General features: G+C 39.2%; 1 protein-coding gene across 2 annotated transcripts in view; it reads left to right on the top strand.

The window, feature by feature from the left end:
• The first annotated feature begins 956 nt into the window (after window positions 1-956).
• Window positions 957-15,862, top strand: part of LOC5571149 (tudor domain-containing protein 5) — a 42,088-nt gene continuing 27,182 nt past the window's right edge. The window contains exons 1-2 of one of the 2 annotated variants that reach the window (XR_002500452.1): window positions 957-1,334; window positions 1,400-1,530. The gene's annotated coding sequence lies outside the window, so the exon portion shown is untranslated. Of the gene's footprint in view, window positions 1,335-1,399; window positions 1,543-15,862 lie in introns of both variants that reach the window. The other variant, XR_002500451.1, reaches the window with a different exon arrangement.

Raw genomic sequence — 15,862 nt, 5'->3', positions numbered from 1 at the left:
TAAAACTTCCATGCCCACTAGTGCCACCTACCGGTCAAATTTCGAATTAAATGAGGTACCATCAGATAGCGCTTCACCTCCAGAACAACTTTACTAAAGACCCCAAGTTTCTACATTATCTGGATTTCGAGATATGACGATTTCAAACTGTGGTTTCCTCGAACCGTACATAGTGCGTTCATTATTATGCGACTTCCATGTACATCTGTTGATTTTACCGAATTATAAAGGGTCATACTGTAAATAAAAACTGTCGAGTATTGATCTTAAGAAGATTCTTGAGGAATACATTTTGGTTTGGTGTCGATAGATATCTTTGTTGCAAAATTATAGCATATAAATCACAACTGTTCTACAAAGTACAACAGCGCGACAGCCCGAAGGTTAAGGGTTCATTCATATATTTCATAACGCCAAAAATGGTCATTTTTGATACCCACCCACTCCCTCGTAACGCTTTTTGTATGGATATTTTTTCAAATTTTGTATGAGCTGTAACATCTCAAGGACACCCACCCACCCCCTTCAGCGTTATGATATTTGTGAATGGGCCCTTAAGAATGGGCGTAGTCAGCTAGAGAGCTTAGTGACATTTGAACACACGTAGACTAGCATACGCTCGTCATACACAGTTTGTTTTTGTTTTTCTCAAAGAAATTTGCACACGCTTTCCAGACTCACCAAAATGCATATGGAAATATTACTCAATTTGAAAAATTTAAACCCGTTTTCTGCGTGTTTTTCGAGACTGAGTGCATATTGTTTTCCTCTAAGGTTCACAACTACATCTACACTAGGGTACCCATACCATTGGGCGTGAAAACCACTAGAACAGTTATTTTTACCACAGAATTTTTTCCCTGGTGGGAATAAAAAAACGAAATATATTCGAAAAAGAACAGTTTGCTCCAGTGCAGTTTACACCCCTGACAGGCAGTTCGAATTCTTGACAAGCTGGTCACCCTGTTTGATAAAAAAAAATCAAAAACAACAAACCGCGAATTTAGTTCGGCTTTTCAGGTGGTTTTATGAGTTTTCTTGTGATTCGTCGTATAATTTATGTAAAAAACGCTCCGAAAGTGAAGTGCGTCGCTGTTTAATCCACCCATTTAATCAGGCAACGCAAATAGCATTCTTCCACCATGGCAGACTATACGATGGACGAGATCAAAAACATCATCCGCTCGATTGCCATTTCCGGTGGGGCGCGTGGCCTCTCGGTCAAAATGTTGGCCGACGATTTCAAAAAGATCGAAGGATTCGACTTGCCGTACCATCGGCTGGGTTTTCGATCCCCGGATGAATTCCTGCGCAGTTTGACCGATACCGTGATGGTAAGTAATGCTTCCGGATGGGGTAAATTTTTTTAAAGGGATAATGTTTGGTAACTTATTTTCAGATAAATGGATACGGAACATCGGCATTGGTGGAACCAGTTGTGACACAAAACACACGACACGTCCGGGAATTGGTCAAGAAGAGTAACAGCAAATCGAACCCACGAAAATGGGGGAACAAAAGCTATTCCAGGTCGGCCTATCGGTAAGATAGTGTAATACAGGTATACCTCGATTTAGTGGACCCTCGATTATATAGACCCTCGATTTTATGTACTTCGATTTTATGTACATTTTACCTCGATTTTATGGACATCAAAATTTCATGTTAAATTTTTTGATGTTTATCCAATTCTAAACATGCATTATGTAAACTTAAATAATGTTAGGGATTTAGGCTATGCTTATAGAAAAGTTGGGTCATGTTTTGTTGTAAAATATTGAAAAAAAAATTAATAAATATACAACAAAGCTTTTACAATATGGGTTTAAAAATGAGGAGACTTCAGTTCGACTTACTCAACTTGTTTTTTTTTTGGCTTTCGAGTACTTTCAATTTGGATTTTGTCCCAACTTTTAACATGTTGCCATTCACGACTTGCTTCAACTAAGTTTATAGTAATTTGTGCGAATTTTAATTATTAATAAGAAGTTACCTCTTGTTCTTAGGATTGTTCTAAAAATCCCACAAATTCGCATTTCTTATAAGGGGATTTTATACTTTTCAGAGATTGATTCAAGTGCCCTTCCAGAGTTTTATCGAAGTAGAAAGAGTTGTTAAATCAAGCAAGAATTTATCAACAAATTACTCAAACGATTATTCATCTTTCTTCAGTATTATTTAGACAAACCTGCTGAAATTATTGCAGTAGTTTTTTTTTCTATATATTCGTTTTGAAGCACGACAATGAGGATAGATTTTTTCAATGATTCGTACACGATCACTCTAATCGGTATTTAGTTGAGTTTTTCAGAGGGTTTCACCAAAAGTTTTCCACAGTTCCAGGAGTTTTTTCTAAGACAAAAATTTCTCAATTAAGTCGTTGGAAAATTGTAGAAGAAAACTTTATAGTGATTTACCTACAAGTTATTTTAAAATTTCAAAAATAAATTCTATTTATTATTTTATACGTACGTTACTTGACACACACTGAAGAAACTGGTCATACTGGAACATCTCGAAATTAAAAACAAGCGAAATTAAATGTCAAAAAAACGTTTTCGTAAAGAATTCTTCACAAATGTATTTATTAATCGTTGATATGGAAAACTCATTAGGTTTTTGATTAAATAGAAGTCAAATCTTATTTTCCTAACTCATATTCTTATTTTATTAAGCAACTTTCACGACGGCAAGTTTAACACATTTTTCTAATGTACCATTTTGTTTTTTTTTAAATAATATGCCCGCTTGATAGGATGCCGGTTGTGGAACCATAGCATTGGCAATAAATTCACTGGAATTTTTGAACCTATTCGTTGATTAAAATATTACCAAGTCTCTCGTCCCTTCGAGACTACAACCTAGGGTACAAACGCACGTGCAATTTAACAAACATCAAATTTTATAAAGGATTTTGCATTCAATAAAACCAATTGTATCATTTTTTAATAATGAAAATAACGAAGTTTTGATTGGTGTGTACAAGGTGCAGTTTTTCTAATCGTGTCGAAAATACATTGTTTATTTAAATTAACATTGTTAATTTGACAAACCTTAATTATTGAAGTAACATGCTATAAGTGTTGTTATAACAAATTTGTGGGTTTGAACACAACAGACAGTTTTGTTCATTAAACCTTGCAAAATTTTCTTTGTGTGATAATTTTTTTTCATGTAAACATTAATAAAACCGGTATTTTGTACAACTTTGGCGACCTGTAGCTCAAAATTTTGACATGCTGGAAAACTTCTAAGAGAAACATCAGATTCAGCAACCCCTAATTCACTGGAGACATATAATTTGATCTTTGAGATATGCAGAAATGTTATTTGTTTTTACGCTGTGTAAGGAATTGTAAATAAAATTTCAAATGAGTTTGGCTCCGTAATAACTGATAGCGCTTGAGCCTTTGAATAAACAAATAAGTAAAACAGTTTTTGTCGTTTTTAATCGTATCCTTATGAAAAACATGTATAATTTTAATTAGAATGCAATACTTCATTGACGGACTGATTTCATCAAGAATTTGTTAACTCAAGCCAACTTTGGAACATTGACCCTAGTATCAAAAATTAGTTTTTCAGCGATAATGATACATTCTAATGAAGTTTTAACTGAATAGAAAGCAAAAAATGAGATAGAAATTTTGCTTCGATTTTATGTACAATTCGATTTTATAGACAATTTTGAAATAAAAATAATCGAGGTATACCTGTATTAACTTAAATTTTTAAGTCCTTCGAGGCATGACCTGTGCGTGCCACAATGTTACGCCAACAAACTCGGTTCATGGTCTGTCTCCAGCTTCCAGCGTCCCACAGTTCCGCAGGGCTGGTAGCAGGGTTCCTTTATAGAGATTTTGTGTCTTTTATTGCGAGTCTCTGTTTTCAATGGAAGGTCTCTAAAGTCTCTTTATTTAACCAAAATGATCTCAAAGTCACTTTTTTCAATCAGTCCGGGTGCAAAGTTCTAGAAGCTTCAGAAAACCTTCAGCGACTCTCGCAACTATTCCATAGGTTCATCAAGAGTTCTTCTAACGATTTCTCTACAGATTTCTACTGAAGTACTCTCAGAAACTCCTTTAGAAATCTCTCAAGAAATTCTTCTCCAAATTTTCTCCAAGAAATCCTTGAGCACTCCAACGCTACTACATATATCTGGTAATTTCCGCAGGTGCAAATTTTCCCAGGGACTATTCCAGTGTTTTTTTTTTGCAGAGATTCTTGCACTACCGTAAAATGGGGCGAATAGAAACAAAGCGACCTTCCGTTAAAAATGTGAATATTATGTAATGATAACCTTTAAAAACCTACTGAAATACTTTTTTCCCATTAGTTGAATAGCAACAGAGTACCACTAGACTATTTTCAAATTAAAATTTTGCTAAATTTATCATTAAAAAATTGAGAAGAAAATGTTGAAATCTCAATCATTTTTGATAGCTTGAAACATCCGCCATTTTTGCTGATTTCAAAAATGATCGAAAATTTAACTTAATTTTAAAATTTTTATTTTTTTCTTCACTAAGTAAATACATGTTGATATTTCTTCTAGATGCACTTAAAAATGTGTTTATGTTTCCATTAAAATGAAATAAGTATTGATATTGTGGGCCCAGATAGCCGTAGCGGTAAACGCGCAGCTATTCAGCAAGACCAAGCTGAGGGTCGTGGGTTTGAATCTAACCAGTCGCGAGGATCTTTTCGGGTTGGAAATTTTCTCGACTTCCCAGGGCATAGAGTATCTTCGTACCTGCCACACGATATACGCATGCAAAAATGGTCATTGGCATAGTAAGCTCTCAGTTAATAACTGTGGAAGTGCTCATAAGAACACCAAGCTGAGAAGCAGGCTCTGTCCCAGTGGGGACGTAACGCCAGAAAGAAGAAGAAGTATTGATATTTACTGAACAGTGTTTCTATTCGCCCCATTGCGGGGTGAATAGAAATATACAACATTTTCATAAATCTTTGTACGATATAATTTTTTATTTTTTAACAGCAATTGGGGTCTTAGCAAAGGAAGACGCGACCCATATTTAAGGCTAATAAAATTGTTTTTTATCCGCACGGTTTGAGTTGTACACATTCAAACATGTCGGAAAGTGTTTCTATTCGCCCCATTTTACGATTTTGCCAAAAATCCCTACAGAAGGTCTTTCAAGATAATTCTTGAAGGTTTTTTTCCAAAGGTTTTGAAGAAATTTGTTTAGGACACTTTGTAGGAAACATCTAAAAGAACTCCTCCTCGTTGATGTATCTAGTAATTCTTCCAATCATTTTCATGAGGACTTTCTTAAGATATTATCAACAATTTCTCACAGAAATTACTACAAATTTAATTCAGGAAATCTTTTAGGAACTATTTCAGGAAATCAATAAATTCAACTGGGCATGCCTCATGAAACAAATTCAAATTCAATTCAAATCTTCACGCAGAATAATATTGTAGGGTTGAATCTAAGAACGCGCCTATTAGAACCAATAATTCTTGTTTGCATTGAATCAATCCATTTGGTGGTTTGTTTCTAGTCCGGCATATTTTTGAAACTACAAAATTCTGTGTCGAATGAAATATTGATGCTCGATTTTCATTTCAACAAATAACAATTGTTATTTCAACAATATCATTTTGTTGAATCAACTTTTTTTTTCTTGTCGCCATTTTGTATTTAAGAAATAAACAGAAAAGTTGAAGGCAAAAATTTAATTTTGTTTAAAGCTGAAAAAGAAGTGTCCATGGCATATTCGGTAGCTGTCAATTTTAATATCTTTGGTGAGTATATATTTTCCGTCGTAGTTAAATACAATATTTTTTTAGTAATCATATGAAAAAGATGATTTTACTATTCATGATGGTTATGACGGTGTAAATTCGAAAGGAAGGAAAGCTATAGGTAATTAAAAACAATTGATTAAATTGCAAGACAAGTTGATTATATTAATTTTGTTTATTTCAGAATTCACTAAATTTGTTCCGACCGGTCGGTTTAGCAGCGGTGATTGTACCGGACTATATCATCTTACACCTATTAATTCGAAACACAAATTCAATGATCAAATATAATCTGTAAAGCATACGCATTGAATTAGTAGGAATGTTAATAAAAAAATATTCTTAAATCAATGAAATGCTTTGTTAATATCAATGAACAGAATTGTAGAAACAACAATAGTTGGTTTTTCTTTCAACACACATTCTGTGTTACTTCAATATGGGGTGTTTTTAGAATCAACAAATTATATTTTTGTTTCAATTGCATTTCTTTTTGTTTTTGACAGCTGGCTATTTTGAGACATTTTTTAGAAACAACAATTTATTTTGTAGGAATGAATGGAAGTTATCATTGAGTCAACAAAAATTGCCGATAAGCCGTGAGTCAATAATAAAATTTGTTGAATCTATACAGATTTCGTTTGCATTTACAATATATTTCTCTGCGTGTTCCAAATATTTCTTAAGAAAAAGCTTTATGAATCTTCTAAATTTCATATAACCTTTGCGTACCTGATCAAAGGGGCCGAGATAGCCGTAGCGGTAAACGCGCAGCTATTCAGCAAGACCAAGCTGAGGATCGTGGGTTCGAATCCCACCGGTCGAGGATCTTTTCGGGTTGGAAATTTTCTCGACTTCCCAGGGCATAGAAGTATGTTCGTACCTGCCACACGATATACGCATGCCAAAATGGTCATTGGTATAGTAAGCTCTCAGTTAATAATTGTGGAAGTGCTCATAAGAACACTAAGCTAAGAAGCAGTCCCAGTGGGGACGTAACGCCAGAAAAGAAGAACAGGGTGGCCACCCAACCGGGAAAAACGGGAAAAGCGGGAAAAAGACGGGAATTTGAATCCACCGGGAAAAAGACGGGAAAAACCGGGAATTTGAGAAGATCACCGGGTAAATTGTTTTGAATGAACATCTTCAAGGTGTAATCTACCCAGTAAACGCAATCTCGTATACGATAGCGCATAAGAGTGCAAATGTGGAGGCGATATACCTACATGCGCCATAAGGCTGCATGCAAGATGTACGTATATCGCCTCCACATACTGGGTACAAACCAACCTCCAAAATAAGTTATAGAAAGTTGTTATGTTTAATGATATTGCCATGAGGCATCCGTAATTTTGAACAAATATCTTTCAAACATTAATGATTTAATTTCTACCTTTTGCTAGCAATGTTTCAAGTTTTTTTTTTTTTGAATTTTTGGTCTCTTTCTGTCAGGGCTAACGTTTTTTCAACTTTTCTCTAACTTTTTGTACTCGACTTTTTGAATCGAAGTTTAATTACTATTGCAAATTGGTTTAGCACTCTTCTGTAATTGCTGAATACCACAACTTGAGTGAGCCCTAAGTAAGTGCTTCTATGTGTGTGGCCTTGTTTCATCCATATCTTGAACTTATTTGCTTTAGAGAACTCTTTATTTTTATAAAGAAAATTCAAATGATTAAGAATTGAAATAATTTCAATGACGGTAAAGAACTACTTGGGCATCTTGATGATTTACTTAGGCACCTGGGGCTTTTGTCGACCAAATTATCTGAAATTCAGCACTAAGATGCACTTAAGATGATTATACACCAAAGCCAAACCTTGAAATTTCAAGACAACGAGTCTAGAGAACCAAACAGAGCTCTGAGCTGAAATCTTGATCGTTTTATGATCACCAGAATGCAACCAATCCATCAAATTTTCAAAGCGAACGGTTTTCAGGTTCTCTAGATCTTGAAACTTGAACATGAAAATTCGAAGCTTGGCTTAAATGTTATATTGTAGGTAAACATGGTTATAGCATTCAAATTAAATTCAATTCAATTTCATGTCGTGTAGGATCTGTTTTATTAGCGCATTAACAATCTCTTTCCTATGATATAAAGCTCCAGAGCTCCATTGATTTTCGAAGAACGCGAGACAAATCGATTCAGATGAATACTATACTATGCCATAGTTTTCAGAATAACATTCTATATAGATTAGAACATTCTAAATCAAATTACTATGGAAAAACAACTAAAAAAAATTAAACCGATTTAAAAAAATGTTGCGGTGCTTTTCATACAAACAATTTAGGAAAAGTCAAATAAAGTCGTTGGAAAGAATGGGTCAAAAAACCGGGAAAATTTGGCAGAACATACCGGGAAAACCGGGAAAAAAGCGGGAATTTCAAAATCAAAATTGGGTGGCCACCCTGGAAGAAGAACCTGATCAATTTTTCACAACCAAATTTTTGTGATCTTTTAGCTTTAATTACCATATTTTCAATCGATTTGGTTGAAATTTTGACACAACACTATTAAAGTTTCATGAATTGCACTTGGAAGCCAAGTCGGGTGGTCGGTTTCGGATTTATACGGATGTCCCGTAGGGTCTGTCCGAACCGAAGACATTTCCATAATTATTTTGCACGGAAAATAGAACTACAGTGTTTGTAACTGAATCGTAAACCATTTGTATATTCAGACTCTGACAGTTCATTTGAAACCATTATGGTTGATCAGCACAAACCATATCATGCGAGACCTCAATCTTCAAGGTTTTTCGCAGAGAGTATGATATGATGGTAAATGGCTGGACATTACGTAACCATTGGTACTCAGCGTACCTGCAGACATAAAATAGCCCAAACTAATACACACTCAATCTGTTCGGTAAAAATAACTGGGTATTGGAACTACCGAAAAAGTCAGTAAACAAAAAAAAAATGTCAAAAATCGAAAAACAGAGATTTTTCACTGAAATTTTGCAGAGAGCTTTCTTTTTATATCATATATCGATAAAAAATAAAACATGGTGAAATTTGCTTTTTAATTACGCGTGGCGATAGTTTTCATTTTACTGACTTTTTCGGTAGTTCCAAAACCCAGTAAAATATTACCCAAGCAACATTGATAGCTGAATAACAGCTTATTTAGCTAAAATTTGGTTTATACAGCCTCTTTTCAGCTGAATAAGTCGTTATTCAACTACCAATGTTACTTGGGTACCGACCTCAGTAATTTAATCTAAGTGTGTAGGAGTGCCAACCGGCGAGTGATGGAGTGGACAGTTTATAAAAATGAGTTCAGAACATCCACTGAGGAGTTTCAGTCGTCAGATCGCGATAATCTAAAACGACTGAACAAAGCGCTACATGGAAAGGCGCGAAAAACCGTGGAATCGATGCTTTCATCCCCTAGCAGATTCTGCGAATGTTGAAGTCAAACTTTGGTCAAACTGAGTGGGTTGCCAACCGACTGGAGACACTGAGAAACCTGGGGAGCGTAAAAGAGGGAAGCGTTGAGTTCTTCCGTGCGTTTTACAATGCGTTAATTGGTACCAAGGTAGCGATGACCAACGCGAGGGCCAACAACTATCTTATGAATCCCGAACTCATCTCTCACCTGGCTGAAAAACTTCCTGCTTTGAGCAAACAGATGTGGGTTTGGCATAAGGCCGCTTTGATAAAGGAAGGCATCGCAATTGAGTTCGACACTTTCTCTCGTCGGTTCTTGCAAGGTTTGTCACATTTGTTTAAAATCGGACCATGCACGAAAGAACTGCAAAGTTGATAGAAAGTGCTCCATCTGCAACAAGAATAATCACGAACTAGTCCATTCCGAGGAACCAACAAGGAATTCTGAATTCAACCGTCCGGACGTGCAGAACTATCACGAGATCGTGTGCAACGTCAACGGTAGAAACATGAACACGCTGCTTTGAGTAGGAAAGGTTCACGAGGAGTTGAGGAAGTTTTTGCGCTGTCTGATGAAGGTTCGTCGCTATCGATGATGAATGCTGCTGTTGCTGAAAGTATCGGACTACGAGGACCGATCGCCCCCGTGAACTATCGTTTGACGAATGGTATTCTACACAAGGAGGATCAGTCAATGATGCTGTCGTTCCGCATTTCTGGACCATCGGAGCAAGCAAAACTGTACGAAGTGAGCAACATGCAAACAGTTGAGAATATCGCACTGCCAGCGGTAAAATTCGATATGGCAAAGGTAAGGCAGCTATGTCCAATGCTGGATGAGAACAAGCTAGTGGCGATTCAAGATGCATGTCCCTGTATGCTGATCTATGATGGACAATCCATGGAGTAGTCGACCCGACTATTGTAGGATCGTGCAACCATCACGAATTCCTGTGCTCCGACAACGATGATAGCGAGCTTACTGATCTTGTGAAGCAGATGTACAAGGTTGAAGACTCCGGGATTTCTAGCCAGTCGGTGAAAATAGCCGACGAAGATCAGCGTGCATTGGACATCACGCACCGTTCGATTAGACGATGTGGTGAACGTTTTGAAGTTGGTCAGACTTACAAATACAACAACTTCGTTTTCCCGGATAGCAAACCTCAAGCCTTGAGGCGTCTCCAAATCATCGAGAAAAAGATGGACTCCAATCCTGAGTTTGCTGATCGGTACTGCGCGAAGATTCAGGATTATGTCGATAAGGGATACGCTAGGCAGTTAGAGCTAGAGGAGCTAGCTGAAACTCCGAACACCTCACTTCAGCGTGGCGATCGATGGAAAGTTTCGATTTGTCATGGACGCCAAAGCAAAGTCGCACGGGTTTTCTCTGAACAATTTGCTACTGAAGGGTCCGGATTTCGTTCCTCCGTTGATTGCGATCCTGATACGGGCCCGAATGAAGATAATTGCCCTCGTAGCGGACATAAGGGAAATGTTCCATCAAGTCCTCATTCGTAGAGAAGATGATCAAGATTCCCAACGTTTTTCGTGGCGCGGTATAAACCGTACGGATCCACCCAACGTGTACGTGATGCAAGTGATTATATTCGGTGCTGTTTCGTCTCCATCAATGGCACAGTTCATCAAAAACTTCAATGCGAAGAAGCTGGACGAAAAATATCCCGGCGTTGAACGAGCGATCGTCAAGCAGCATTACGTCGATGATTATTTCGACTGTGCAGATACCGAGGGAGCCGCCATCGAACTGGTTCAACGTGTGATCGAGGTGCACGATAAAGGTGGATTCAAACTGGTGGAGTTTTCGTCCAATTCGAAAGCCGTGTTGGATTCTCTCAATGCTGAAATTGTAGCGGAGATGCAGAGTGATGTTCGTTTGCTTGGAATCAGGTGGGACCTGCTGTCCGATGAGTTTGTATTTCCACCTAACTTCCCAAAACTGGATCAGCGATTCCGATCTGGCGAAGCGGTGCCAACGAAGCGAGAACTGTTGAAGTTTATGATGGGCATCTTTGATCCGCTGTGTTTGCTCAGTCCGAAAACGATTCAGCCGAAACTCATATTTCAAGTGCTATGGCGTCTACAGTGTGAATGGGACGACGAAATTCCTGACGGTCTGGTGCCACGATGGATGGAATGGCTAAACGAAACCGCAAGAGAGAAATTCGATTGCCAAGGTATTACTACCCAGCGATACCATCGTTTGGCGATGTCGAACTGCACGCTTTCTGTGACGCGAGTGATACGGCTTATGCCTGCGTTGTCTACATGGTTCACCGTCGGAAGAACAAATCACACGTTGCCCTAGTGTATGCGAAATTAAGAGTAGCGCCCCTGAAATCACAAAACGCCAGATGATAAGTGTGCTTCAATCGGAGATGATGGTGGACATTGCCAAAGTGTACCTTTGGACCGATTCGAAGATCTGCCGAGGCTGGCTGAGCTCGAACCAAAAGCTGACGGCGTGCGTCGGTGCTCGAGTGAAGATTAAAGAGAATGGTCATGTAGTTGATTTGTGGCACTGGATTCCGTCGCAGCTGAACGTTGCTTACTTGGCAACGAAGTTTTCAAAATTTGGCAACATGCAGGAATGGTTGCGAGGTCCAGATTTCCTCTATCGTGATAAATACTATCTGAAAATGAGAAAGCTGTTAGTATTGCCGAAACACGAAAAACCTAAGCGATTGAAGATAACTGTACGAGACATGGAAGATGCTAGAAGAACTTAGTATGAGAAAGTACAGCCAGAGGCTTTCGGGGATGAACTGTGCAGCCTGAAGAAGTCAGGCTACGTGCAGAGTGGCAATCGCCTAAAAAAATGTTCACCGTTTCTTCATAACGGGATCATCCGTATGCGAGGTTGCATTCAAGACAACAGCAAATCGTTCGAAGTGAACAATCCGGTGATTCTTCCGGATGACCATCCGTTTTCAACACTGCTGATTCGTGTGTACCACATTGCCAACGCTCACCAAGGTACGGAAACCGTCATCAGCATCAAAGACCGCCATCGTATACTGAGAATTCGTTCGCAAGTCAAGAAGTATGCGATGTCCTGTGTGAAGTGTACAGAGCTGAGAGCAAAACCTACCGTTCCGCAGATGGGAATGCTACCGCCGGAGCGAACAACACCGTTCGTGTATCCATTCACCTGTACCGGCATAGATTATTCCGGGCCGTTGTCTGTGAAGTTCAGCCGTCGTGTGGAAAAAAAGATGGGTTGTACTGTTCACGTGTATGAAGTCAAGAGCGGTACATCTGGAGATGGTGCCATCCCTCGATACAAACAGCTGTATAATGGCAATACGATGCTTCATGTCCGTAGTGCATCATGACCAATAACGGCACTAACTTCACCGGTGCTGATCAAGAAATCAAGACGCTTGTGAAGACATTGGACCAGCCGCAGATTGAGGAGTCACTGAGCGTCAGAGGTGTGGAATGGAAGTTCATACCCCCTGGTGCTCCCCATTTTGGAGGATGCTGGGAGCGACTAGTGTGTTCCGTTAAAACTGCACTCCGTGCTATGTTACACGATCGACATCCCACAGACCTGGTGCTTCGAACAGCTTTGTGTGAGGCAATGAACACCGTCAACAATCGAACGTTGACACACGTTGCTGATGACCCTCTGGATCCGGAACCACTGACGCCGAACATGCTGTTGCTAAGACGGAACAACGTGATCCAATTCGACCATGATTTTGATGATCGAGATCTAGAATATCGTGCCGCCTACAAGCATTCAGAGATTTATGGCGATCGTTTTTGGCGTAAGTGGGTAGCAGCTTATCGCCCGGAGCTTATCCGGAGTCGCAAGTGGCCCGACAACAGGATGTACCATGAGATCAAAGTTGGTGCCTTGGTGATGCTGGTAGACGAGACTTTACATCGTGGCAACTGGTCAAAAAGCGTTGTAGAGAAGGTTTACCGGGGTCCTGATGATAAGATTCGAGCAGTGGATATTCGAACGTGTACACGTATAAGCGACCAGTCAGCAAAATTGTATTGTTGAATCCCATCAGCTCGAAGTCTGACCCGGAGAATGTTGCAAACATTATAAGCAACGCGTAATATTTTTACTCGGGTACTTGTCGTCGCAGCCACGTGAGCAGGTTGCCGTGACATCGGCGCACCCGCAATCGTAGCAAGGGGGAAACAATTCAAACTGAAAACCAGAAGTGAAAAAAATGTCCGAGGAGAAGGAAGCATTTTTGTAAATTGTAAAACATTTTAAGTAGAAAATAAAATTAGTTTATAGTGAATATAAATGAGTTTTTAGTTATACTTCTGCCAAGTCAAATGGTTTAATTATCCGATTCAAATGAGTGGCTTATTCAGTGGAAAGTGTTTCGCTTGAGTCTACACGTGTTTGAAGTTCTGCATATCGAGGAACCTGGTTGGAGCCAGAACTGCTGCACTTCTCCCCCAATAAGCAGTTATCTTGATTCCTTGTCCGTCTACAGGTGAGCCAATCGTTTCAATAACATATGCTATCTATAGGGTGTCCCAGAAACTATGGGCACGACCATGCTGCCATTTCAAGACTAGTGATGATAAAAATCTGATTTTTACACATTTGATTACTGTACCCAACAAGAAAAGATTGTGATTTTTCAATGAACAATTTTCGAAAACTTATTCAAATAGTCTCAAGTCAGAAAAGTGAACAAACTTATTTTATTGATCCTACGTGTTTCGCAGACGAAATTCCACACGTTCCGCTCTTACCTAACTAGATTTTTCACTTTTAGAATGTTTAATTCCGGAATTAAAAAAACGGCGTAAGTAAGAATTTCAACTTTCGCAACCCAACAGCTATTTCCACCGCTCCGTTGTATGGAGAGACAAAGTGACTTAACCACGAATAAAACAAAACACTACTTGAGCCGATTTTACACTGGTAGAAAAACGACGAAAGTAACTGAATGAAACGGCTTATCATTTTGTTATCATTTTTTTTTTGGGGAAATAATAGAAACTACCTAGTTTTTGAACGCAAGCTGATTGTATGCAAAATTTAAGCGATGTACACGACGAAAAAATGTTAAAAAGGTGATTCATTTTAAAACGGTTTTAGAAGAAAGGTTGTGATTCTTCTGAATTGATTTTCTCAAAATCGTATGAAAGTTACTTACGTCTGTTTGAAAAAGTAATCGTATTGATTTATTGTGTTGAATACCGTAAAATGAGGTGTTAAGAGCATCTTTAACGGGAGCGACTATTCGGGTGAGTAAAATGATCACCCCCTGAGTTGTCATTTTAGTTTAGTCACTCATTCTCACACCGGTGGCTACCATATTTAGTAACTCGTTTCCGTACCGGTCATTGCCTTTTTGGGTTAACATATGGGTTGTGAAAATAATGGTGATCATTTCAGGTTGGGAAATGTGGAACTCTGCTGGAATATGTATTATACTCTGGTGTGAAATTATTAGAATTCCATCAGAAATTTTTGAGATTCTTTATGAATCCGACTGGATGCTAATTTGATTGGCATCCTTACCAATTCTAGGGGCATCCATGTAAATCGTACAAGAAATATTGCAAATTTGACAGTAATTATTGTGAATCTGACTGGAATCCTTGGGATACCGACTGGAATCCTTGGGATACCGACTGAAATCCTTAGAATTCCCACTGGAATCCTTGGGATTCCCACTGGAATCCTTGGGTTTCCCACTGCAATCCTTGGGTTTCCCACTGGAATCCTTGGGTTTCCCACTGGAATCCTTGGGATTCCCACTGGAATCCTTGGGATTCCCACTGGATCCTTCGATTTCAGAGAATTCAGGGATTTTGGGATTCCGACTGGAATCCTTGGGATTCCGACTGGAATCCTTGGGATTCCGACTGGAATCCTTGGGATTCCGACTGGAATCCTTGGGATTCTGACTGGAATTGGGAGGAATCCAGTCGGAACCCCAAGGATTCCAGTCGGAATCCCAAGAATTCCAGTCGGAATCCCAAAATCCCAGAATTCTCTGAAATCAAAGAATTCTGTCGGAATCCCAAGGATTCCAGTGGGAATCCCAAGGATTCCAGTGGGAATCCCAAGGATTTCAGTGGGAATCCCAAGGATTCCAGTGGGAATCCCAAGGATTCCAGTGGGAATCCCAAGGATTCCAGTGGGAATCCCAAGGATTCCAGTGGGAATCCCAAGGATTCCAGTGGGAATCCCAAGGATTCCAGTGGGAATCCCAAGGATTCCAGTGGGAATCCCAAGGATTCCAGTGGGAATCCCAAGGATTCCAGTGGGAATCCCAAGGATTCCAGTGGGAATCCCAAGGATTCCAGTGGGAATCCCAAGGATTCCAGTGGGAATCCCAAGGATTCCAGTGGGAATCCCAAGGATTCCAGTGGGAATCCCAAGGATTCCAGTGGGAATCCCAAGGATTCCAGTGGGAATCCCAAGGATTCCAGTGGGAATCCCAAGGATTCCAGTGGGAATCCCAAGGATTCCAGTGGGAATCCCAAGGATTCCAGTGGGAATCCCAAGGATTCCAGTGGGAATCCCAAGGATTCCAGTCGGAATCCCAAAATCCTAGAATTCTCCGAAATCAATAAATTCTTACGAGGAATCGAATATTTCATAAACTTCTATCGGATTTCCAATAATTGCATCAGATTCCTAGTATTCTTATCAAAATCTTGAAGTTTTACCT

This window comes from Aedes aegypti, chromosome 2 (assembly GCF_002204515.2).
Source record: "Aedes aegypti strain LVP_AGWG chromosome 2, AaegL5.0 Primary Assembly, whole genome shotgun sequence".
In the NCBI taxonomy this organism is placed as follows: Eukaryota; Metazoa; Arthropoda; class Insecta; order Diptera; family Culicidae; genus Aedes; species Aedes aegypti.
Note: the sequence above shows the minus strand (reverse complement) of the source record. Positions and strands in the feature narration are given on the sequence as shown.